The sequence below is a fragment of the Gossypium hirsutum genome, chromosome A05 (assembly GCF_007990345.1).
Source record: "Gossypium hirsutum isolate 1008001.06 chromosome A05, Gossypium_hirsutum_v2.1, whole genome shotgun sequence".
Lineage (NCBI taxonomy): Eukaryota > Viridiplantae > Streptophyta > Magnoliopsida > Malvales > Malvaceae > Gossypium > Gossypium hirsutum.
In genome coordinates this window covers 32,518,823-32,544,645 of record NC_053428.1, presented here as the reverse complement: position 1 = coordinate 32,544,645, position 25,823 = coordinate 32,518,823, and the positions used below count along the sequence as shown (strand labels likewise).

At 36.5% G+C, this 25,823-nt stretch overlaps 1 long non-coding RNA gene across 1 annotated transcript; it reads left to right on the top strand.

The window, feature by feature from the left end:
- Nucleotides 1–22,511: 22,511 nt before the first annotated feature.
- LOC107957463 (uncharacterized) lies at nucleotides 22,512–23,790 on the top strand. The gene is made up of 2 exons (XR_001700454.2): nucleotides 22,512–23,138; nucleotides 23,433–23,790. It is a non-coding gene; the product is annotated as an uncharacterized lncRNA (long non-coding RNA).
- Nucleotides 23,791–25,823: the final 2,033 nt, after the last annotated feature.

Sequence of the window (25,823 nt, the reverse complement as noted above, 5' to 3'; positions counted from 1 at the left end):
CGGGGTCTCGTATTCGAATCCCTGTGAGTGTTTTTGATATTTATTTGTCTTTATGTTGTTTTATTTTATTTTTTTAAAAAGGGAAGCTAACTTTAAAATAGAAAATAAGCTTATGTTTTTCATTTTTTATTTTTATTCTTTTTCTTCCCCATCATTCTTTTTTCTATTCTTACCAAATTCCAATTTCATTTGTTTCTTGTTTCTTCTGTTTTACACACGTTACGTGTTGTTTGTCAAGACTGATCATCCTTGTGTTTCGTTTTATCAAATGTGAAGCGAGTAAGTTTTGTTCATGAAGATTTATGGTAGAATTACTTTTGTTTTTATTATTTTTTAATGGAAGTTCTTATAGTTTAAATTTATGTGTGAAATTGAGGTTTCCGAACAGTTGGTGAGGGTGAATCGATTGATCTTTGTTGCTTGATATCGCGGTCTAAGGTGTGTGTTTTGAAACGGTTTAACTTTGGTATTGAATTACGGTGAAATTCGATAATGTTTTGTGTGTTTATGAAATTGGTTATTTGAAGTATTATATTGTTTCTAAATTGCATGAAATTTTATATGTTTTGGCATAATTCTGGGTTGCCAAGTGTTGGGGAACGTTTCGACATCAAAAGCATGATTTTCAGGCTATTTCGGTGTGGTTACGTGACCATACGGGTGGCCACAAGAGCGTGTGCCGCATACAGGCAGTCCACATGGCCGTGTGCAATTGGGAATTTAGGGTTTTCGATGGCTTTTTGGTTCCACACGACCTGACCACACAGACGTGTGTACCACACGGGCGTGTGAGATCTCCACACGGTCGTGTCACCTCTACTCTTTATTTTTGGCATTTTTGGACAGAGAGTTACACGGGCTGTTCATACGGGCGTGTATCCCCTCCACACGGGCGTTGTAGCCTTCACATGGGCGTGTAGACCCCCATAAGGCCTGGGCAATTCCACACAGCCGGGGCACACGACCTTATGGCCCTATTTTGCAATATTTTTATTTTAAATCATAAACTGTCTATTTTATGTTTCTGTGTAATCCGTACCTCGGTCAAGCCTCAGTAAGTGTGTTTGAGACTCGATTTAGTTTGGTTCATGTATATATGTGCGTTTATGGGCTTTAATTTTATTGCTCGTTTACATGATAAATAAGTATGTGATTATTATTGTTGTCATAACTGAATATCAGAATACAAGTGTAATCAAATCTGAATTTGTTCAACTGGAAATGTTAATGTCCGTTTCTGTACGTTGTCTACAAAATGTGTGCATTGTTGCATAACATGAAAATTTTGGGATCTGGCTATGAAGAGAAAGAAGACAGAATTAGCAGTTTTAACTGTGATACATTTGTATGACGGGTTACCGCACTATCCTATACGTATATCAGCTCAGCTGTATATAGTTACTCAAGTGGCATAGTTCCACGTTGTGGTGTGTTGGTGGATAAACCTATTATGGTTCTATGTGGTGTGCATTGTGGACGGGCCTACCATAGCCCTTATATGGTGTGCTAGATGGACGAAGTGGTGTTTGGTTGGTGGGGTGGGATTTTGACTTATGCATTTGTTCACATCTGAATATACGTCTGGTCCTCAGAACATTTTCTCTGTTTGTGTGAACTTTTGGTTATTGACAATATAGTTAATGTCATGTAATATGATCTGATTATTGTGTATGGCTATAAAATCATTTATGTGGTTTGACATTGTATTTGACATACCGATTGAGACTTCTGTAAGTGATATTTTTATGCACATGCTTGTCTGAAGTATTTATTGTGTCACTCCGTCTTTTGCCGTTTGTTCATGTTTCAGACTCACACTGAGCTCACGTAGCTCATCTCTGTAATGTCTTTCCTTTCAGGTACTTTCTGTGTTTTGAAGCTAGACTTGTTATACTAGAGGTCTTAGAAAGATATGGTTTGATTTGGTTTAAGTAAAATCTCATAAGTTTTATACTATTAATTTTAATTTGGTTTGTAAAATGATTATATAAACTGTGTTACAAGTTTTTATGCTGGACTTTCGTAAGGTGTTATTTGGATTGAACTTTAGAAACTGTGAGTTTTATTTCTGAATGTTTGACGCCAGTTTAATATCGTTTCAAACATAATGAACAAAAAGGTTTTCTTGGTCTAAATTAAATTTTTTGTTTCTGCCACTTCTGATGGCCAATGTAACCTCCAGGATTCGGTCTAAACTTCTAGGCCGGGTTTTGGGGCATTACATTCTTACTGTTGTGTTTTTCTTTTTTTTGGTATATTGTGTGAATGCATTTGAGGGGTGATTTGTTTTTTTTTTGTTTTTAATACATCTTTGTTATCTTTCTATTCTTTTGCTGGGTTTTTGGAGAATGAGTGTTTTTGTTTAGTGAAATCAAATAGGGAATTGTACTACTATTATGCTATGTTGTAATCAAGTAGGGGTCAAATTGATAAAAATTGTAAAAGTTGTAGGACTAAATTTTTTATTGTACCTAATTTTTCAACAGAATTAATGGAAAAAGTTAATGGATGGATTGAATATGAGCAAATCGAAAGATAGAAAGGTTAATTTTGAGTAAATAAAATTAAAAAAAATTAAATTTGCACAAATTGATAAGTACAAAGACTATCTTCAAAATCAAACCTATTTTATAATCTCTCCCTGATTAAATTGGACAAGTGAGTAATTGTAAACAAAATTTAAGGACATAGACACACAACTATTGTCGAAACCATTTTTTTTAAAGTTAAAAAATAGTGGGGATCGACTTTAAAAAACGAAAATGTGGAGTCGCCACCAATCTTTTATTTAGGTGTGATTGGGTTACCCAATAAAACACTTTGTTTTATTTAAATCGATTTTGGCCTACGTAAATTTGAAAAAATGGGTTCGGGAGTCGGTTACGTATGAGGAAGGATTACACCCTCACTACGCCCAAAATTGGTACCAAATTGATTAAGTGTTGTCCTTATGTCTAAGTTTTAAAGCTGTTTTTGAAATATGGTTCATTTTGAAGCATTTGAATGGCTCAAGTTGGTTGTCAAAATTCTTTTGTTTCAGACGAATGCAGCATCACATCCAGCACGATAGGACACGATCCTTTATACTCTCGAAAACAATGATAAACTTTGACTTCCGAAAGTTTATACGTTGAAAATTACAAAAGGATGCCCAATTATTTAGTCCAACGAAAAATCGAAACCTAGCACAGTAAGGCACGATTCTCCGAATTTCCAAACATTGAACATTGCCTTGTTTTAGAATTTAGAAAATATGAGTGAAATTCTAAAGGAATATTCGATTATTTTGAGCAAACGGGAAATTGCAACCCAGCACGATAGGGCACGATCCCCGAATTGCCAAACATCGAACATTTCCTTCATTTTGAAGAATTTTTAAAGACATGAGTGAAATTCCAAAGGAATATTCGATTATTTTGGACAAACGGGATATTGCAACCCAGCACGATAGGGCACGATTCCCCGAATTGCCAAACATCGAACATTGCCTTCGTTTTAAAGAATTTTGAATGAATAGTTATAAAACTAGCTTAAAACGTATTAATTCGACTTGGAATAAAGCGGAATACATAGTTTTAAAGAGTTGGAAGTTATAAAGCAACATTTGTAAACCAAGAGGAAAAAAATGAAGACATAGGATAACATGTATGCATAAAATACGACAATGGATGAATGAAGATAATATAACTTATTTAATCAACTAACAAAACAATTAAATATAATTAATCTAAAAAATATAACTCAATGTTCAAGCATGTATGGAGAATAATTGACATAATAAAAAAAACGAATAAGTGACGTGCAACAACAATCTATGGAATAATATGTAAAAAAAAATAAAATACAAAACAATATAGAAATTAAGAGCTACTATGAGGCGAATCGATATAAAACTATATATATATAAAAAATCATAAGTGAATAACACATGCAAAATTAGAAATAATTTATATATATAAAAACTAAGTATATACATAACTTATTATTGAAATATATATTATAAAAGAGGAAATTTGAGTCAAATAATGGACATAAACATTTTAAAGATGATGTATCCATTTAAAGTTGACAAATGTGTATATATATAAATAGTATTTAAATGTAAGACTTTAAATCAAAACAATATGTAATGAAATATGTTCAAAAAAATGACTCATATACATAAAAATATATACGGATAAATTTAAAAGAACTTATAAAATAAATTAGCATGGGACATAATATGTACATAGAATTATATTAATTTTATTATAAATTATATATATAATAGACTTAAAAACATACTCTTATGTACAAAGAAAACTATAGTTATAAAATACATGGATTTAGTAATGTATATAGATCAAATAGATGTACCAATATATATATAAATATTTAAACAAAATGTTATATAAAAGCGTTAAAATAGTAACTTTAAGAGAACTCAACGCATATACACATATGTAAAAAGAATTTTAAAACGATGATTTTATAAACAAGATAAAGTTTTTAAGAGAACTCAACGCATATACACATATATAAAAATGTTAGGAACTTTAAAATAGTAAGCATTACGAGTCAAAAACTCAATTAAAATATTACATGTACAAATATATATAGATTATCTAAAGGAATATTGTACAAAAATGTTAAAATAATCTAATAAAAAAATCTTCAAAAACAATTGTACAAATAGAACCAAACAAAATGATTAAAACAAATCAGCATAGAAATATTAAATATGTTAAAATGGTAAGTTATACAAATAGAAAACTAAATTAAAACTGAATTAAAATAAGAGGAATAATTTATAAATAAAATAATCGAAAATTGGATCAATAAGTAATCCGCGCAAATATATGGGGGCTAGAAATAGAAATATCCCCTAGACCAAAACGCTGCGCTGTACATCGGACTAAAATGAAAATGCGTACAAATTAAAGAGCTAATTTAAGAAAGAAAAAAAAGAAAAGCAGATAAGGTGCGATTGAATGCATACGCGAAAGGGGAGGACCTATCGTGTAAATATCCCCTCACCTCAAAAACGCGCGGGTCCCAAGGGCGACAGACCGGATCGAGTCGGGCTGGCTCCAGACAACGTCGTTTTAAACCATTGAAGATGGTTTAAACGACGCCGTTTTTGCTTCTTTATAAAGGCCAAATGAGGCCTTCATTCAGCCGAACCATGAAAAGAACCCTAGCCTCCCTATTTCATTCTCTTCAGTCGAACTCTAGCCCTCCTTTTAAACACCGATTCACCTCCCTAAATGGCGATCAATACCTTAATGCCTTGAGGGACATTTTTTAGCCTCGAAATTTCATTTTCACGTCGATTTCAAAGAAGCCAAAAGAGATCTACGACATATTTGCAAGGTAAAGTTTATTTTATCCCTTTTCTTTTATTTTTCTAAATGCAATGATGAAGGATTTGAGTAAATGCCAGTAAAAAGAAAGAAGAAAAAGAAAAAGAGTATAGAAATCAAAAGCAAAAAATCACCTTTCTCTGTTTTTTTTATATATTTGATTGCCTTATATTGCGTGTTTTTTATGCGTAAAAAAAATCAATACATTGTTTGTCTTGCTTTATAGCCGAAATCTAAAAGAAAAATAAATATAAAAATACAATATTTTTCTTACTTTTTGCTGTCGTTCTTTTGTTCGTTTAAAGGTACGGGGTACGGGGCGTGTGTTGGGACTTGGCGTGAGGCGTACGGAAGCGCGCGTGGCGGTCGTACGATGTTGAAGGCACATGGAGGTTGGGGCTCGGCTGCGGCGCAAAATGGGACAAGCCCTAGGGTTTCTGTTAGTGTTTTAACTTTTGGGCCATCTGGGCCTATTTCTATTGTTGGATCATTTGTGAAATTGGGCCAAGTGATCTGGGCTGTAATTTGGACAGTATTTATTTTGTTTTATATTTTTTTTAGATTTTATATTTATTTTGTATTTTGGTGGACCCGGGCAAATTGGCTCGTTTACAGCTACCCCTCTTTGCTCATTGTCGTGTAACGAGAATAGAGCAAATACTTCAAAGAGGACCAATTTTGCCCGGTCTCGTCAAATCATGACTTCTTTGAAGCTCTTCTTCTTCGAGGTAGCTTTGTTCCAATCCTATGCAACTTCAGGGATATAGGAATTGTTGCTTCAATCTGCTCCGTTGTAACTCTAGAGAGACTAGCCTTGTAACTTTTAATTTGCTCTACCGCAACTGCTCCACTGCAACCTCAAGGAGATATGGTTCGTGTATTTTTATCCTACTCTACTGCAACTTTAGAGAGATAAGGATTGAGACTTCGATTTGCTCCACTGCAACTTCAGGGAGATAAGATCTGCTAACTTTAGTCTACTCCATTGCAACTGCTCCACTGCAACTTTAGGGAGATAAGACTTGTAATTTTTGATCGCTCCAATGCCATTTCAGGGAGAAGAGATTTGTAGCCTCGGTCTACTCCGCTAAAATTTCAAGGAGATTTGCTGTGGCTTCGAGCCGCTCTAATGCCATTTCAGGAAGAAGAGGTTTGTAGCTTCGATCTAATCTGCTGAAACTTCAAGAAGATACGAATGGTGGCTTCGAGTTACTTCACTGAAACTTAAAGGGGATAAAATCTGGTAATCTTCAGTCTGCTCCACTACTGCTTAGGGAGATAGGATCTGTAATTTTCAGGCCGTTACCCTACTGCTTAGGGGGTTAAGGTTCACTGTCTTCGATCTGCTCCGCTACTGCTTAGGGCGACAAGATCTACAATCTTCAACCTGTTACCCTACTACTTAGGGGGTCAAGGCTCACCGTCTTTGATCTGTTCCACTGCAACTTTGAGGAAACAAGATCTGCAATCTTCAGCTTGTTACTCTACTACTTAGGGGGTTAAGGCTTGCTTCTTCGATTTGCTCCACTACTGTTTAGGGAGACAAGATCTACAATATTCAGCCTGTTACCCTGCTACTTAGGGGGTTAAGGCTTACCATTTTTGATCTGTTCCACTGCAACTTCAGGGCGACAAGATCTACAATCTTCAGCCTGTTACCCTACTACTTAGAGGGTCAAGGATCACCGTCTTTGATCTGTTCCACTGCAACTTCGAGGAGACAAGTCTGCAATCTTCAGCCTGTTACTTTACTACTTAGGGGGTTAAGGCTTGCTTCTTCGATTTGATCCACTACTATTTAGGGAGACAAGATCTATAATCTTCAACCTGTTACCTACTGCTTAGAGGGTCAAGGCTCACCGTCTTTGATTTGTTCCACTGCAACTTCGAAGAGACAAGACCTATAATATTCAACTTGTTACCCTGCTACTTATGGGGTTAAGGCTTGTTTCTTCGATGTGCTCCACTACTGTTTAGGGAGACAAGATCTACAATCTTTAACCTGTTACCCTACTACTTAGGGGGTTAAGGCTTTCCGTCTTTGATCAGTTCCACTGCAACTTCAGGGAGACAAGAACTGTGAATTCACCGATGTTACTATACCGTCCTCTAAGGGCATGATTTGTAGAATCGGTTTCCTGTACCTATGCTTATGCCAAATAATTAGGATGCCATGATCAAAATGAGTCAAATGCTTCTAACTAGATGAATGATTATGAATGTAGAAATGTCATGAGAGTGATTCCTTTTTAAATGCTTAAGGTATCATTGCTCATAGTTCATCAGGGTTCTATCATTGATGTGCTATTGTGTCTTTTTGTTTAGCCGGTATCTTTAACAGAAAATTTGAATAAATAGTCACAATTTGGACTACTTTTTCCAATGTTTCTAACTTTTGAATCTGGTTAGTCCTGACTAGTGTCCCTGTTTCAGGTCCTTGTACTATTTAGAGACCTTCCAGAGTAATATGCATAACTTCTTTTGTGTGAATGTTATAAGTCCAAAAATCGTGATTTCAACGAAAAATGCTCGAAAGAGATTATCATAATGGACAAGATGGAATTTTATTGAGCAAAACTCAAAGTGAATAAATTAAACAAGATAGCAAATTTGCTAAGGTAGAAAATAAGATGAGAAAAGGGTGCCCCAGATATCGCAGCACGAGCTTCTCTATTCTAACTTCTCAAAGGCCACTTCGAGTTAAATATGTGTTTAGGAGTCTCGTGTATTTCGTTGCTGCTCCAAGATGTACTGTTCTTTCCTCTTGATAATTTGGGAGGACAAGACTACCACATGCCCCATGTTCAAAATTTGAGCTGCCCGTTTTCGGGTTTTCAACTTAAAAACCCATTTGGTCTCAAAGCGCCCTTTGCGGGTTTTCGCCTTGGCCTCTCACTTTTTAGGTAAAATACTTCTTGATTGAATCCGAATTCACAGGATTGGGCAAGTTTTTACCATCCATCTCGGCTAGAATCAATGCTCCTCTAGGAAAAGCTTTCTTTACTACATAAGATCCTTCCCAGTTTGACATCCATTTCCCTCTGAAATTTTTTTGTATGGGAAGGATCTTTTTCAAGACCAGGTCCCTCTCATGGAATTCCCTCGGGCGAACCTTTTTATCATAGGCTCGCATCATTCGTTTTTGGTACATCTGACCATAACGGATAGCTCTTAGCCTCTTTTCTTCAATCAAGTTCAATTGATCGTATCGAGACTGGATCCACTCTACTTCATCTAACTTTAGCTCCGAAAATACTCGAAGGGACGAGATCTCAACTTCGATTGGCAAAATCGCTTCCATTCTTTAGACCAAAGAGAAAGGCGTTGCCCCAGTAGAGGTTCTAACTAATGTTCGATAAGCAAAGAAGGCAAATGGTAACTTTTCATGCCAATCTTTGTAGGTCACAGTCATCTTCCCCACAATCCTCTTAATATTTTTGTTGGCCGCTTCCACTACCCAATTCATTTTCGGCTGATATGATGATGAGTTGTGGTGTCTGATCTTAAATTAACTACAGACTTCTGCTATCGTACTATTGTTCAAGTTTAATGCATTGTCAGATATGATCCTCTCCGGCATTCCATATCGACATATGATATCTTTTTTCAGGAATTTGCTCACTTCCGACTTTGTAACATTGGCATATGAAGCGACTTCTACCCATTTGGTGAAGTAGTTGATAACCACAAAGATAGATCGATATCCATTGGAAGCTTTCGGCGATATTGGTCCAATTACATCTATACTCTACATAGAGAAAGGCCATGGAGAAGTCATGATATGCAGCGGTGAATGAGGCACATGAATTTTGTCTCAATAGATTTGACATTTATGACATCTCTTAGCGTAATTGACACAGTTTCCTTCCATAGTGGACCAATAATACCCGAATCTCATAATTTGCCTGGCCATTGTAAAGCCATTAGCGTGTGTCCCGCAGACGCCTTCATGGACTTCTTCCAATATTTTCTTAGCCTCTACAATGTCTACGCATCTTAATAGCACTTGATCCTTTCTTCTTTTGTATAGGATATCCACATTTAAGACATAGTCAATGGCCACTCTTCTCAGTGTTCTTTTATCATTCTCGCTTGCCTGGTCCGGGTACTCACGATTCCTCACGTATTGCAATATATTGTGATACCAAGGGTGATCATCTTTTTTTTATCTTCTTCAATATTGTAACAGTGAGCCGGAGTTTCATAAATGCTCATTCGGATGGGTTTGACATCTTCTTGTTTGTTCACCTTGATCATGGAAGCTAAGGTAGCCAAAACATTGGCCATCTGATTTTCGTCTCGAGGAAGGTAGCAGAAAGTAATGTCATCGAACTCTTTAACCAATTCAAGGACCAGTTTTCTATAATCGATCAACTTAGGATCTCTGGTCTCCCATTCTCCTTTGAGTTAATAAATCACTAACGCAGAATCTTCATACACCTCTAGCACTTAAATCCTGTGTTCTATGGCTGCACGAATACCCATGATACACGCCTCGTATTCTACCATGTTATTCATACAATCAAAATCTAATTTAGTAGTAAATGGATAATGATCTCCGTTCGGAGATACCAAGACTACCCCGATTCCATTACCCACAACATTTGATGCCCTATCGAAGTTTAGTTTCCAGGGAGGTTCTTCCAGAGTACCTTCTTCAGCGTAGCAACACACATCAGGTCTTTATTCGGGAAATCGAAGTTCAAGGGCTCGTAATCTTCTAAAGCTGTATTGGCCAGAAAATCTGCTATTGCACTATCTTTTACTGCTTTTTGATTCACATAAACTATGTCGAATTCAGAGCGCAGAATTTGCCATCGGGCCATCCTTTTATTCAAAGCTGTTGACTCTATCATGTACTTTAAATGGTCCAGTTTTGAGATGAGCCAAGTAGTGTGATACAACATATACTGCCTCAACCTTTGGGTTGTCCAAACTAGGGCACAACACAACTTTTCTATCGGCGGATATCTTGTCTTACATTCAGTGAACTTTTTACTAAGATAGTAAATAACTTTTTCTTTCCTTCCTAACTCATCATGCTGACCAAGTACGCATCCCATGGAATTCTCAAATACTATCAAATACAGTATCAATGGCTTATCGGGGTTAGGTGACATCAGTACTGGAGCGTTGGATAAGTATTGTTTGACCTTGTCGAAAGCCCTTTGGCATTTTTCATCCCATACACCTGGGTTGTGTTTCTTGAGGAGGCAGAAAAAAGGGTCACATTCCTCGATTAGTTGTGAGATGAACTGAGCGATGTAATTTAATCTTCCTAGAAAGCCTCAAACCTCTTTCTCGCATGCGGCGGAGATAACTCTTGTATGGCTTTGACTTTGTCTGGATCAATCTCAATCCCTTTCTCATTAACCACGAATCTGAGTAGCGTTCCAGACTTGGCTCCGAAGGTACATTTGGCTGGATTGAGCTTTAGCTGAAACTTCCTCAACCTTAAGAACAACTTCTTCAGGACTTTTATGTGCTCCTTCTCTATTTGGGACTTTGCGATCATATCATCGACATAAACTTCGATTTCTTTGTGCATCATGTCGTGAAATAGGGTTACCATGGCCCTTTGATATGTTGCCCCTGCATTTTTCAATCCAAACGGCATCACCTTGTAGCAGAACGGCCCCCACATGGTTACAAATGTAGTCTTCTCCATGTCTTCAGAATGCATCTTGATCTGGTTATATCCAGAGAAACCGTTCATGAAGGAAAACAGTGAGTGTCTTGCCGTGTTGTCCACCAATGTGTCAATATGAGGTAGTGGGAAATTATCTTTTGGGCTGACTTTATTCAAATATCTGTGGTCTACACACATTCGTACTTTTCCATCCTTCTTAGGGATGAGGACGATGTTGGCTACTCACTCTGAGTATTTTACCACCTTTAAAAATCTAGCGTCAAACTGCTTTCTAACCTCTTCTTTTATTTTTAACAAGACGTCGGGCCTCATTCTTCGGAGTTTTTGCTGAACTGGCTTACATTCTTCTTTTATGGTGAGTCGATGCACCACAATATCGGTGTTCAACCCGGGCATATCTTGGTATGACCATGCAAAGACATCTTTGAATTTTTGAAGTAATTCGATAATGTCTTACTTCATCTCTATGGTGATACAAGTTCCGATCTTCACCTCTTGTCTTTCTCTTAAGCTTACAATTTCTACTGATTTTTTGTGAGGTAGGATTTATTTCTCGTCTTGTTCTACCATCCTCAACAGATCAGGAGATAGGTTACAGCCTTGGTCATCTTCAAAATCCTGAGAATCCTCCATACACATATCTCGCTCAAAAGGAGACTCTGAGCCACTAGCAGTGTCACTCAGATCATTAATATCTGTGGACCTGTTATGAGGATGAAGGAAGATACAAAGAACCAAAAGAATTTAAGGATACTTATCTGTATGGTATGATTATGAATGAAGAACGAAAGAATATTTAAAAGAATATCCGAAGGACAAAAAAATCCGAAAGTAATCGTTTGTATAATATGATTATGAATGAAATAGAAAGAATGAAAGAATATCTGCTCAAAATGATAATAACTGTGCATTTTATTGAAATAACGTTTTTGAACATAAGCCTATTTCACAAAAGATTCTTATTACTCCTAGGCCTAGAGCAATAAGTGTGCTTTGGAAATTACTCTGAGTCAGCTCTAAAAACTACAGGAATCTCTTCTACAGTCTAGTTATCCAGAACACTTCTAGGTATGTAGGGGCAAATGCTCGACAAACTTTCTCCTCCAACCCCTTCTTCGTATGTGGCGTTGATATCTAAGCTTTCCAACTTTTCTTCTATGGCTTCCTTTCTTGGCTTTCGAGATGAATGATTCCTCCAGAAACAAAAGTTTTTGATATATGGGGGAGTATCATTGGCTCCCATTTGATTTCCTCCCCCTTCAACTGTGCTCTCCTTCTTTCTTGTTTCTTTTCCAGCTCCTTTTTCCTTTGTCTCGCATCCAGCTTAAATCCTAAGCCGAAGCGGTCTCTCTTGTCCTTCAATACTGGCGTTTCAATCCTTCCTTGGAGATGTCTCCCAAGTCCTCTTCTCGGTAGAGCTCATTTTCTAACCATCAATTGCTGACTCATCTTTATAGTCGGCGTCAGAATCTTGCTCCCCTCAGTAATGAATGTTGCATTAACAAATTCTAAAGGCCGAAATGAGCATTTGATTGCTTCGTCATCTATCTCTAAATAGGGTGCATCACTGTTTACAGTTGTAATGATATCCTCTTCAGCATTTATCGTTATCAACCGCCCCTCTGATACTAACTTTAATTTTTGATGCAACGATGAAGGCACTGCCCCAGCTGAATGTATCCAGGGCCTCTCCAATAAGCAGTTGTATGAAGGCTTGATATCCATCACCAGAAAATCCATCTCATATGTGTTTGGCCCGATCAGAAGAGGTATCTCAATTCTGCCTATCACCCTTCTCTCCGTACCATCGAATGCCTTCACTATATTCTGACACTCTTTCATGTGAGAGCTGTCTACAGGTAATCTACCTAGTGTGGACAATGGTAGGACGTTCAAGGCCGACCCTTTGTCAATCAGTACTCCTGATAGCATATATCCCTTACAACGCGTGGTGATATGTAAAACTTTAGTCGACCCTCTACCACCGGGTGGTATCTCATCGTCATTGAAGAAGATAAAGTTATCGGCACTTATGTTGTTAACCAAGCGGTCTAGCTTGTTGACGGAAATATCATTGGCAACATATGTTTCATTCAAAACTTTCATCAGTGTGCTGCGATGGACTTCCGAACTTAGAAGTAAGGCCAGCACTGAGATACGAGCTGGTTGTTTACGCAGTTGTTCCACAACACTGTATTCGATGTGCTTTAGAAACTTTAAAAACTCCTTAGCCTCCTCTTCGTTGACCGGCTCATTAACAAGAAGTTCAGATTTAGCCGCTTTCTCCTTCATCTCTTCGACCACCGTGGCTTTTCCTTTTACGGGTCCTGCTTTCTCACTTTGCTGAATCGTAGCGTTTCCCGCTACGTGTATAGGAGCCCCTATCTTGGTCCTCTTTTGAAGTGTCAACTAGGTTCTATTTTCCTGGGATCATCACGTTACAGTCATAATTCTATGGGACCCTCTTGCTGTCTTTATAGGGGAAGACTGCGGGTCTTTGGATTATGACTTTCGGTGGCATTTGCACTCCCGCTTCATTACTTTTGGGTCGTGATATGATGACCACGGGGTAGTTAACTGTTTGGTTCTATGCCGTCGATTCTCCCTTTGACGCGCATATATCTCTCTCTCCGGGGTTTTCAGTTTCTTCATAAAACTCCATTTCTCTATTGTTTATCATGTCATGTATGAGGGCCCTGAACTCTACACACTCTTGAATTTCATGCCCCACTTTGTTGTGAAACTCACAGTAGTTCCTCTCTTCTTCAGATGCTTCTTTCAAATCCGACACGATTAATCCTCTCTTGACCATCTCCTTTCACACCCGTCTTAATGGGGTCCTGACCTCTGCAACCTCATATTTGATCTTCTTGCTTCCGCCTTCACTTATCCTGTTTACTCCTTGGTCGGTATGATTGAGGATCGGGTTTCTTGCTACATTGGGTATGGCTGGGTCATCAAACCTTACAATCCCCATTTTAATGAATCTTTCAACTAGCTTCTTGAACGCGGTGCAGTTTTTGATCGAGTGTCTGGTGATTCCCAAATGGTATTCACATTGGGCATTTGTGTCATACCATTTGGGAAATAGGGGTTGCAGTGGCTTCAAGTAGAAAGGGGACACTTCATGAGCGTTGAATAGGTTCTGGTACAGCTCCCTATACATCATGGGTATAGGCGTGAACTGTGGCCTTTCTGTGTTCGCCCTCGCGTTGGATTCTTGTCTCACAGTACTGTGTTGATTGGTGGTCACCGTCTTTGGTTGGTTTACAGTGAGTGACTTGGACTGACCCTTACTAAATGTGCTCGTGTTGTTCACTTCGTTATCTATTTTCTTCGGGGCCAATCTTTTAGTACTTTCCCTTACTTCGATTTTGCCACTCCTCACAGCATTTTCAATCATTTCACCTGCCATCACTATGTCTGAGAAGCTTTTGGTGGCACTCCCCAACATATGAGTGATAAAAGGGGCCTTCAAAGTGTTGACAAAGAACATCGTGGTTTCTTTTTCTAAAAGCGGCAGTTGAACTTGTATGGAAACTTTTCTCCATCTTTGCATATACTGTCTGAAACTTTCATTTGGTTTCTTCTCCATATTCTGGAGAGTGATCCTGTTAGGAGTTATGTCCGTCACATGATTATACTGTTTCATAAAGGCTTGAGCTAGGTCTTTCCATGAGTTAATCTTAGCACGGCTCAATTGGTTATACAATTTAGATGCCGCCCCAACCAGACTGTCCTGAAAGCAATGAATTAATAGCTGGTCATTCTTGACGTATCCCGTCATTCGCCTGCAAAACATAGTGATATGAGCCTCAGGGCAGCTCGTTCTATTGTACTTCTCAAATTTAGACATTTTGAACTTGGGGGGAAGGACCAAGTCTGGGACCAAGCTCAGGTTCTTAGCATCAATCCCGTGATGACTATCAGCGTTTTTCATAGCTTTGAATTTTTCATCCAGTCATTTACACCGTTCTTCCAATTGTTTTTGCGATTCTATCTTTGCCTTTTCCTTTTCCATGACTTTATCCAAATCAGGAACGAGTGTATAATTCGAGTTATTAACAGGGTTAGAGCCTGAGCCGGCTTGGAAATTCATTGGTATCACAGCTCCAACTTGAATTTGCTGAGGCATAATCATAACAGATGGTCTTTTCAGATTAATCTTAGGTTGCGTCGGTATATGTGTTGGAGTGAAGCCTGGAGGATATTGAGGTTCTTTATTATTTTCTTCAACATTGTCCATGGGACCCTTTCCTTTATCCATTCTTCCTATCAGCAGTTGGGACAACTGACTCATCATCTCTCTTTGGGATTCCATCATTTGCTCTTTCATCTCTTGCTGAATCTTGGCTAGCTGCTCTTGCATCTGTGACTGCATTTGTTCCTGCATGTCTTTTTGCATTTGCTCCAATTTCTCAAGTCTTTTGTCTTTTGACTTGGTCTTTTTCCTTGTACCATAGGGGTGTGTAGTTGGTTGGTTTTCGTTGGTTTCCAGATTACTGAAATAATTTTTAATTAATTAGAATCTTTTTTATGACCTTTAATGCATATGATGTAATGCAATGCAAATACATGAATGCAAAGGAGGCATCAATTTTGATTCAATTCCCTTTAGAAAATTCATTAGAAAATAAAATTCTTTACATAAAAATAAGTTACAAATAAAACTTCGCCCTAATGCTCAGAACCTTAATTTTCCTAAGCAACGAGGCTAGCTCCTGCCCCCGATCTGACTCGAACTCGTACTTCACGCTCAGTGTGTCCGCTTGTACCGCTAAAGCTTGCAAGTATTCGGCTACCTCCCGAATTTGAGTTATGGCTTCCCTCATAATGTAATCCCTATTCCTAACTTGGTCTTGTGCATGGTGAAGCTGCTTGTTCCAACACTCCTCGCTTGCTTCGAAAAACTGAATCCGCATCTCACAGTTTTGTAGTGACGCTTCTAATTCTTCTATTTTTCCTTTCATTTCTTCTACCTTGCTCAAGCTTGCCCTCAACTCCATTACAGTATTACGGCTTCGATATTGATGAAGAGACTTCTCAAATTCTGCCACTCTAGCCCTTAATTCACCTTATTCATTTCTGCTTTTTGACAGACTCTTCTCCAAATCTTCATTTAGTGCCTGAGCTTCTCAGAATTTCATTTCCCATCGGCCAGCTTTGGTCTTTTCCTCCGAATTTCATGGCGCCATTGTTCGAAAGTTTTACCTAACCCGACAGTCCTCATAGACAGGCGTAACTTTTTATAATCTATCTTCAAACTGTCTAGATCTTCTTCGGCCCTACTTTTCCATTTTCTCCACATCTCAGCCTCTGATCTCTGAACGTCTACGTCTAATATCCGATGCATCTTTTCTTCCTCCAATTGTTCGATCTTTTCCCAAGCTTAGAATTCTTCTTCTCAAAGTCTTGCTTTATAATTTCCAACTCTTACGGGGCGATTTGTAATTGTTCCACCATAGGTCGAGTATCTTCTAAACTTGGCTTAAGAATATTTTTATTGACCCTCTTTCTAAACCATCTATTGTATTCAGGGTGTCACTATAGAGCCGATAGCCAACCTCTTCATCCAGTGAGTTTGTTTCCAAGCATCAGACAGTTCCTGAACCTTCTTCTTATAGTGGTCACCTTTAAAGGAGAATTCACACTGAGTAAGCCCGTAAGTCGCGGGTACAAACTGACTCGATTTATACTGTCTTAATGCAAGCAACAGAGTATATCCAGTAGCTCCTCAAATTCCTAACAACGGCACCCAATCAAAGTTCCCACATCGATACAAGATTTTATCGGGAACCATCTAAAATGCTCTCCACTCGATATCCCCTTCCTTGAGATTTTGAAGAATTTCTATCCACTTCTCCTCTGAGATATCCTCTCTCCTTTGTATGGCTGCCTCCTCTTTTAACGGGGAATAACCTTCAGAAAAAGACCCGATAAAAAACCTTGTCTACCTTCCAAAAGTACCTATGAAACCACACCATCAACAGCTGCGTACATTCAATAAACTGCCCCTCGCCTGCCTTCCGACACATGCTCAAGGATCTGAACGTCTCAGCCAATATTGCAGGCACAAGTGTGATTCCCTTCTCAAGACGGTCGAATAAATCAGAGACTGCCTCATCCACGTGCCTTAAAGCCTTAGGAAAAATTACCAATCCAAATATGCTTAAGGCGAAGATATTGACCCTTTTTCTTTCATCCGGATGTGTTAAAACCAACTCTTTCAAATTTTCCCAAGGGATACATTTACTATCTCCCTTTTGTTGAACCCGAGCAGTGACCCAAGGCTCGCTCGTCCCTAAAATATTCATCAATCTCTTCGTGAAAGTTTGACCATTAAAGACCTTGGCATAAGCTCTTCTAACTTAAACTTTTGGACACCTGAGCAGGGTAGTATATTCCTCCACGTTAGGTACTAAATCCACTTCCTCAAAAGTGAAACACTTATAAGCAGAATTCCAAAACTGAACCATAACTCGGAACAGGTGTAACAACCTAATTTTCAGTGGTGTCGAAAATGGTGATTTGAGATCACTAAATCCGACAAATAAGATTGAACAAGATAGTAATTTAATATTTATGAGTCACGTAAGAATTTAAAAGAATTTGTGAAATGGTGAAATTAGTGAATTAAAAGAATTTATTAGGTCAAACGGGTCAAAAATGAGGTATCGAGACCTCGAATTTGAAAATCAAGCTATAAATATTTTTATAAATATTTATTAAGTTTCATTTAGCTAGTATTAAAGTTTGGTTGAGAAATTTTAACGATTAGGTAGTCAATTAAATAAAAAGGACTAAATTGTAATAAAAATAAATTTTGCTAAAAGGATTAAATAGCTCAAGTGTTAAAAGAAGGAAGATTTAAAGGGAAATTAAGCCTAAAAGTTAATAGGCTGGACGGCAAAGGCAAGAAAATCAGCAGAAAAATAAGGGAAATAAGGGCAAAATTGGAAATTTTACAACTTTAACATATAAAATAAGAACAAAATTGAAGAATCTAGAGATCTCTTCATATTTTATCAGCCAAAACGCCGTAGAAGGTCTGGAGAAAGCTGGTTTTTCATATTTTTACATCATATCAAGAAAACGAACTGAATCGTGGAAAGGAAAAAATTCAAGAATAGTCCCTGAATTTCTACGACTTTTACAAATTAGCCCAGGTAAGTTCATATGGCAAAGTTCAATGTTTTGTTATGAAAATCTTATGATTGTTAAAGTATTTTATTGTTGATGAATACTATCAATTTGCATTAACTAATAAATAATGTGTAACTAAAAGTACAAATTAGTAGGAACAATGGATTTGAGTGCTTCTATTCTATGACCCTGATGAATTGACGAAAAATATGTGATAAGTGCGCCCGTTTAAGACCATAGCTGGGCTATGGCATCGGTGCAATGTGATAATGTGACTCCGTATAAGACCCTAGCTGGGCTATGGCATCGGTATAATGTGATAATGTGATTCCGTAAAAGACCATGTCTGGGATATGACTTCGGTATGATATGTGAACCGTGTAAGACCATGGCAAGGCTATGGCTTCGGTGTGTGACGCGTAACAATGTGAAAGTCCATAGTTTACTATGGCAATGTGATAATGGAGCACTCAATTCCCTTATTGTTCCCTAATTTGACAATGAAGTAAATGAGAAATGGGCCTAAGGGAGTTAAATTGTGAGTAGCCATATGGAAATTATTCAAATGAGTTATTAATGAAATTGTGATTTGGAGGATGAAATAGTTAAACTAATAGATATATGATTGTGTACAATATTTGATAAGATTTGTGTTTTTATGCCTATGAGCTTACTAAGCTTCAATAAGCTTACTTGTGTGTGTTTGATAATTTCTTTTGTAGATTGAATTAAAGAGAAGTTGGTAGATCGGATCAACACAACAAGGCACACTATTCAGATCAATTCCGGTAGTTTTTATTTTATGTTTAAATATTTATATGGCATGTATAGAGTTTGAATGAATTGAAGAAAAGATGTTATAAACTAGTTAACAATATTTGTACTAAAACAGTTTTTGGTAAGTAGCAGTAGTTTGACTTTGAAAATTCACCATAAATTGTGGAAATTGAGTTGAGGGCTGAGAAAAAAATGAGATTAAATCCTAATGAGTCTAGTTTCATATAGAGGAAACAGTGCATGCAATTGGATTTTATGTTATGAGATATTTAAATTGTTGTGAGACAGAGTCTGAATGACTTCGAGTTCCCTTGTTCTAATTTGTAAAAATCATTAAAAATTTCAAAAAAATAATTATGAGTCATACTGTATATGTATGGATTCCTCATTGGGTCTATTTCTAAGAGAAACAAACGGCATGGTTTTTTGAATTCTGTACAGGGAGAAATTTGGTTCGTAGTGCCCAAGGGTCAAAGTAGCCAAACCCTGAAACAGTGGAGAATTTAACTAATAAACTGTACTAATTGGACCAACCAAAAATTATATAAAAAAAAATTCTAAGTAGATATATGAGTCTAAATTCGAGGAAAATTTACGGATTTGAATTTCGAGTTTTATAACTCGAGATATGATTTTTTAGCAACTATGATGCAGTTGGATAGCTTGTCTGAAAAGTATGATATAAATTATCTGAATTTGGTTAAGTGCTCAATAAGTTTAGTAGTGCCTTGTGCTCGACTCCGGCGGCGGTCTCGGGTAAGGGGCGTTACAACAGGTGCTTGTCCACCTTAATATCTAGCAAGTAAGATATATCACCATAGCTTTGATAGAACAACTGTTTGGTTCCTTCATCCCAACGAGCCCATATATCTCTCAACTCTTGCAACTCATTTTGTGCTACATTGACGCGAGTGAATTCCTATAACTCTGATGTATATCCTTCTTCTAGGCTATCCCCTTTCTCCGATTGTAACTTCTCTAACCATGCGCGAACGGCTGCGTTATCCTCAACTTTATTAAGAAATTCATTCTCCATGTCAAACTTTCTAACTTAGTAATCGAATACAAATCAACACCTCCTTTAGTATGCAATGTCATGCAAAACACAATCAAAACAAAACACAAGTTAGTATCAAATACAAGCGATAAAATACAAGCACAGGAAAGATAATTATAACACATATATGGGCAAATACTAAGGCTTGATGTGGCTCTACCCAAGGATAGCTCTTAAGGCTCGCTATATGTGGTTCGGTTCTAGAGATAAGGTACCTAAACTAGCAGATTCCTCAATCCTCACCCATTATAGGCTCATATAGATCGAGTTCGATTCAGAGGAATACATTTCCCTATGACCATACGGAGATGAAAATCTCACGAAATCATAAGTACGGATGTATCCCGGAAGCAATCCACTAGCCCATGCGGAGGTGAAAACCTCACGAAAGTATAGTTTCTTACTCCCACTTAGAAGGTGTGACCACAGCGATCATGCAATGAAATGCAGTATTATTCTAAAAGCCCGAACCATAACAATCATACAAACAAATACAATCATGATAAAACAAATTTCGATACTTCGACAAAAGGAGAACAAATAATCAATTTTATGGCTAGACTCTCTTGTTCCCCAGTGGAGTCGCCAAGCTGTCGAAACTATTTTTTTTAAAGTTAAAAAATAGTGGGGATCGACTTTAAAAAACAAAAATGTGGAGTCGCCACCAATCTTTTATTTAGGTGTGATTGGGTCACCCAATAAAACACTTTGTTTTATTTAAATCGATTTTGGCCTACGTAAATTTGAAAAAACAGGTTTAGGAGTCGGTTACATATGAGGAAGGATTAGCACCCTCACTACGCCCAAAATTGGTACCAAATTGATTAAGTGTTGTCCTTATGTCTAAGTTTTAAAGCTGTTTTTGAAATATGGTTCCTTTTGAAGCATTTGAATGGCTCAAGTTGGTTGTCAAAATTCTCTTGTTTCAGAGGAATGCAGTATCACATCCAACACGATAGGACACGATCCTTTATACCCTCAAAAACAACGATAAACTTTGACTTCCGAAAGTTTATACGTTGAAAATTACAAAAGGATGCCCAATTATTTAGTCCAACGAAAAATCGAAACCCAGCACGGTAGGGCACGATTCCCTGAATTTCCAAATATTGAGCATTGCCTTGTTTTAGAATTTAGAAAACATGAGTGAAATTCTAAAGGAATATTTGATTATTTTGAGCAAACGAGAAATTGCAACCCAGCACGATAGGGCACGATTCTCCGAATTGCTAAACATCGAACATTTCCTTCGTTTTGAAGAATTTTTAAAGACATGAGTGAAATTCCAAAGGAATATTCGATTATTTTGGACAAACGAGATATTGCAATCCAGCACGATAGGGCACGATTCCCCGAATTGCCAAACATCGAACATTGCCTTCGTTTTAAAGAATTTTTGAATGAATAGTTATAAAACTAGCTTAAAACGCATTAATTCGACTTGAAATAAAGCGGGATACATAGTTTTAAAGAGATGGAAGTTATAAAGCAACATTTGTAAACCAAGAGGAAAAAAATGGAGACATAGGATAACATGTATGCATAAAATACGATAATGGATGAATGAAGATAATATAACTTATTTAATCAACTAACAAAACAATTAAATATAATTAATCTAAAAAAATATAACTCAATGTTCAAGCATGTATGGAGAATAATTGACATAATAATAAAAAAATCAAAATACAAAACAATATAGAAATTAAGAGCTACTATGAGGCGAATCGATATAAAACTATATATATATATAAAAAATCATAAGTGAATAACACATGCAAAATTAGAAATAATTTATATATATAAAAACTAAGTATATACATAGCTTATTAGTGAAATATATATTATAAAAGAGGAAATTTGAGTCAAATAATGGACATAAATATTTTAAAGATGATGTATCCATTTAAAGTTGACAAATGTGTATGTTGACAAATGTGTATATATATAAATAGTATTTAAATGTAAGACTTTAAATCAAAACAATATGTAATAAAATATGTTCAAAAAATGACTCATATACATAAAAATATATACGGATAAATTTAAAAGAACTTATAAAATAAATTAGCATGGGACATAATATGTACATAGAATTATATTAATTTTATTATAAATTATATATATAATAGACTTAAAAACATACTCTTATGTACAAAGAAAACTATAGTTATAAAATATATGGATTTAGTAATGTATATAGATCAAATATATGTACCAATATATATATAAATATTTAAACAAAATGTTATATAAAAGCGTTAAAATAGTTTAATGTAAAAAGAATTTTAAAATGATGATTTAATAAACAAGATAAAGTTTTTAAGAGAACTCAACGCATATACACATATATAAAAATGTTAGGAACTTTAAAATAGTAAGCATTACGAGTCAAAAACTCAATTAAAATACTACATGTACAAATATATATAGATTATCTAAAGGAATATTGTACAAAAATGTTAAAATAATCTTCAAAAACAATTGTACAAATAGAACCAAACAAAATGATTAAAACAGATCAGCATAGAAATATTAAATATGTTAAAATGGTAAGTTATACAAATAGAAAACTAAATTAAAACTGAATTAAAATAAGAGGAATAATTTATAAATAAAATAATCGAAAATTGGATCAATAAGTAATCCGCGCAAATATATGGGGGCTAGAAATTGAAATATCCCCTAGACCAAAACGCTGCGCTGTACATCGGACTAAAATGAAAATGCGTACAAATTAAAGAACTAATTTAAGAAAAAAAAGCAAAACAGATAAGGTGCGATTGAATGCACACGCGAAAGGGGAGGACCTATCGTGTAAATATCCCCTCACCGTAAAAACGCACAGGTTCCAGGGGCGACGGACTGGATCGAGTCGGGCTGGCCCCAGATGACGTCTTTTTAAACCATTGAAGATGGTTTAAATGGCACCGTTTTTGCTTCTTTATAGAAGCCAAATGAGGCCTTCATTCAGCCGAACCATGAAAACAACTCTAGCCTCCCCATTTCATTCTCTTCAGCTGAACTCTAGCCCTCCTTTTAAGCACCGATTCACCTCCCTAAATGGCGATCAGTATATTCATGCCTTGAGGGACATTTTTTAGCCTCGAAATTTCATTTTGAGTTCGATTTCGACGAAGCCAAAAGAGATCTACGGCATATTTGCAAGGTAAAGTTTATCTTATCCCTTTTCTTTTATTTTTCTAAATGCAATGATGAAGGATTTGAGTAAATGCCAGTAAAAAGAAAGAAGTAAAAGAAAAATAGTATAGAAATCGAAAGCAAAAAATCACCTTTCTCTATTTTTTTTTATATTTGATTACCTTTTATTGCGTGTTTTTTATGCGTAAAAAAAATCAATACATTGTTTGTCTTGCTTTATAGCCGAAATCTAAAAGAAAAATAAATATAAAAATACAATATTTTTCTTGCTTTTTGCTGTCGTTCTTTTGTTCGTTTAAAGTTACGGGGTACGGGGCATGTGTTGGGACTTGGCGTGAGTCGTACGGAAGCGCGCGTGACGGTCGAACGATGCTGAAGGCACATGGAGGCTGGGGCTCGGCTGCGGCGCAAAGTGGGAGAAGCCCTAAGGTTTCTGTAGTGTTTTAACTTTTGGGCCATCTGGGCCTATTTCTATTGTTGGATCATTTGTGAAATTGGGCCAAGTGATCTGGGCTGTAATTTGGACAGTATTTATTTTGTTTTATATTTTTTTGTTGGATTTTACATTTATTTTGTATTTTGGTTGACTCGGGCAAATTAGCCCGTTTACAACTATTGTAAAGGCTTTATATAGCATTCTAACTTCTTTTACTATAACATTCATTTAGTGTAACAAATATTAACTATGGCATGTGAAATTCATAAGGTTGATAAAAGTATAAATATAGAGGTTGATTGTTGAATTTAAAAGAATTATAGTGAATTATCGAAACCAAATAATATTGTAAATATCGAAAGCCATTAGTATACTCGAATAATTGTAAGAGACGTAACAGAAGATAGCCAGCACATATTATGTATAATTAATATATACAGATAGTAATCAAGAAAACCAACAGAATCCAATTTTCAAATTATGCATTATTTCAACATATCTTAACCATAAACAATATCTTGAGAATCTCATACATTAACTTCATATAGCTTCCTAATTTCTTTTACCATAATAATTTTTTAATGTAGCAAATATTAACTAAGCATGTGAAATTCATAATGCTGGAGGATGTATATAAACATAGATGTTGATTGTTGAATTTAAAAGAATTATAATGAATTATGGAAACAAAAAAATATTGTAAATATCAAAAGTTATTATTGTACTCGAACATTTGTAAGACACATAAAAGGTGATATTCAGAACATGCTACTTATAATAAATATATACAAATATTGATAACTAAATTCAATTAATGACACAGAGAAGAGAAAATCCAGTTTCTAGATACATAGTGCTTTAACATACCTTAACAATAAACACTTTCCTAAGAATTTGATACCTTTAAATTTGTCTCAATCTGCAAATTAGTTCACTGAACACAAAAGATAAATTCAAAATTGTCAGCTCGTCACTCTATATATAAACTTGAATATGTAGCCTATTATTTTCACATCGATTCAATTGCAAGTTGTTTGCTAATAGTAAGTGGGCAACAACATTGATACTCTTTCTTTTCTCCATTAGTGAACAGTTTGAGCAAAGTAGTTTCTAGTTTCTTGTAGTTTAGGTAATTGAATTTGGTCTTGTTTTATATTGAGTTTTTGTAGTTGCTATTCAATAACATGTTTTAATATTAGGAATCCATGGCACTGGCTTTAGTTTCAAGCGATCAACCATCGGACAAGGATAACAGGGACAATGGAAGACTAGCGCGCAAGCGACAACTAATTGTTCTAATGAACACGTAAGAGAAAATCCCTTTCCAAGATTAGAACCTCAGGCTTCCAGTTTGAAGTTCATGTTTTAAAAGTTGGGATGTCTCGTTGACTTGTCCAGTCTTGTTCTGAATTTAACTATTAGTTCAATAAGTTACATAGAAATTAAAAAATGACTTCATTGCCCATGCAAAAGGCCTAAACAGTCATGCTGATAAACGCTGATCAGTTGAGATGAAGGGGAATTGAACCGATGCAATCCAAAACCATGTCCATGTAGCAGCTTCACCATTCCATCCGCCAATTGGTTCCTCTCCCGTAAACATGCTTGAATGAAACCTCCCACGGTCGCTCACACGGGAACTTTATATACCGCATAAGCCGAATGCTGCTTTTGCCTTCATGAACTGTTGTAACCAGCCGCACCGCCTCAATGCTATCGCACTCAGTCCCAAGTCCTCAAAGCTCCGCGTCGATTTCATTACAAGTTCCCAAGAAGCAAGAATAGCCCAGCAACCAATTGCCATAGTGATCTCGCAACACACCTCCAGCAGCTGCGCTCCTCCCTCCTCTCATGGACCCATCAGAGTTGAACTTCACCAGCCCTCTTTCGATGGTGTCCATACTCAATTGGTCAAGGACTGCGACCTTCGTGTTCCACTCATAGCCTCCAGCATGCGCAACCACATCCTTTCTGCTAAAGTTCCCTATTCCAAACACTAATAAGGTTCGATGTTTCGATGTACACCAACACACTGTCCCATACAAAGTGACCCAGTTCACGTTAACAATTGAATATTAAAGACTTTAGTCGGATTCGCTTGTAACCAACCCTGCAATGGGAGAGAAAAACACAAACGTCGCCTATGGAGAGGTAAGAGACTGTTCCGAATCAAAACTACGCTTGGGCAGTCACAATGTAGGTGAATCAGGCTTTCTTACTATTGTTTTTTTTTTTTGGTATATTGTGTGAATGCAT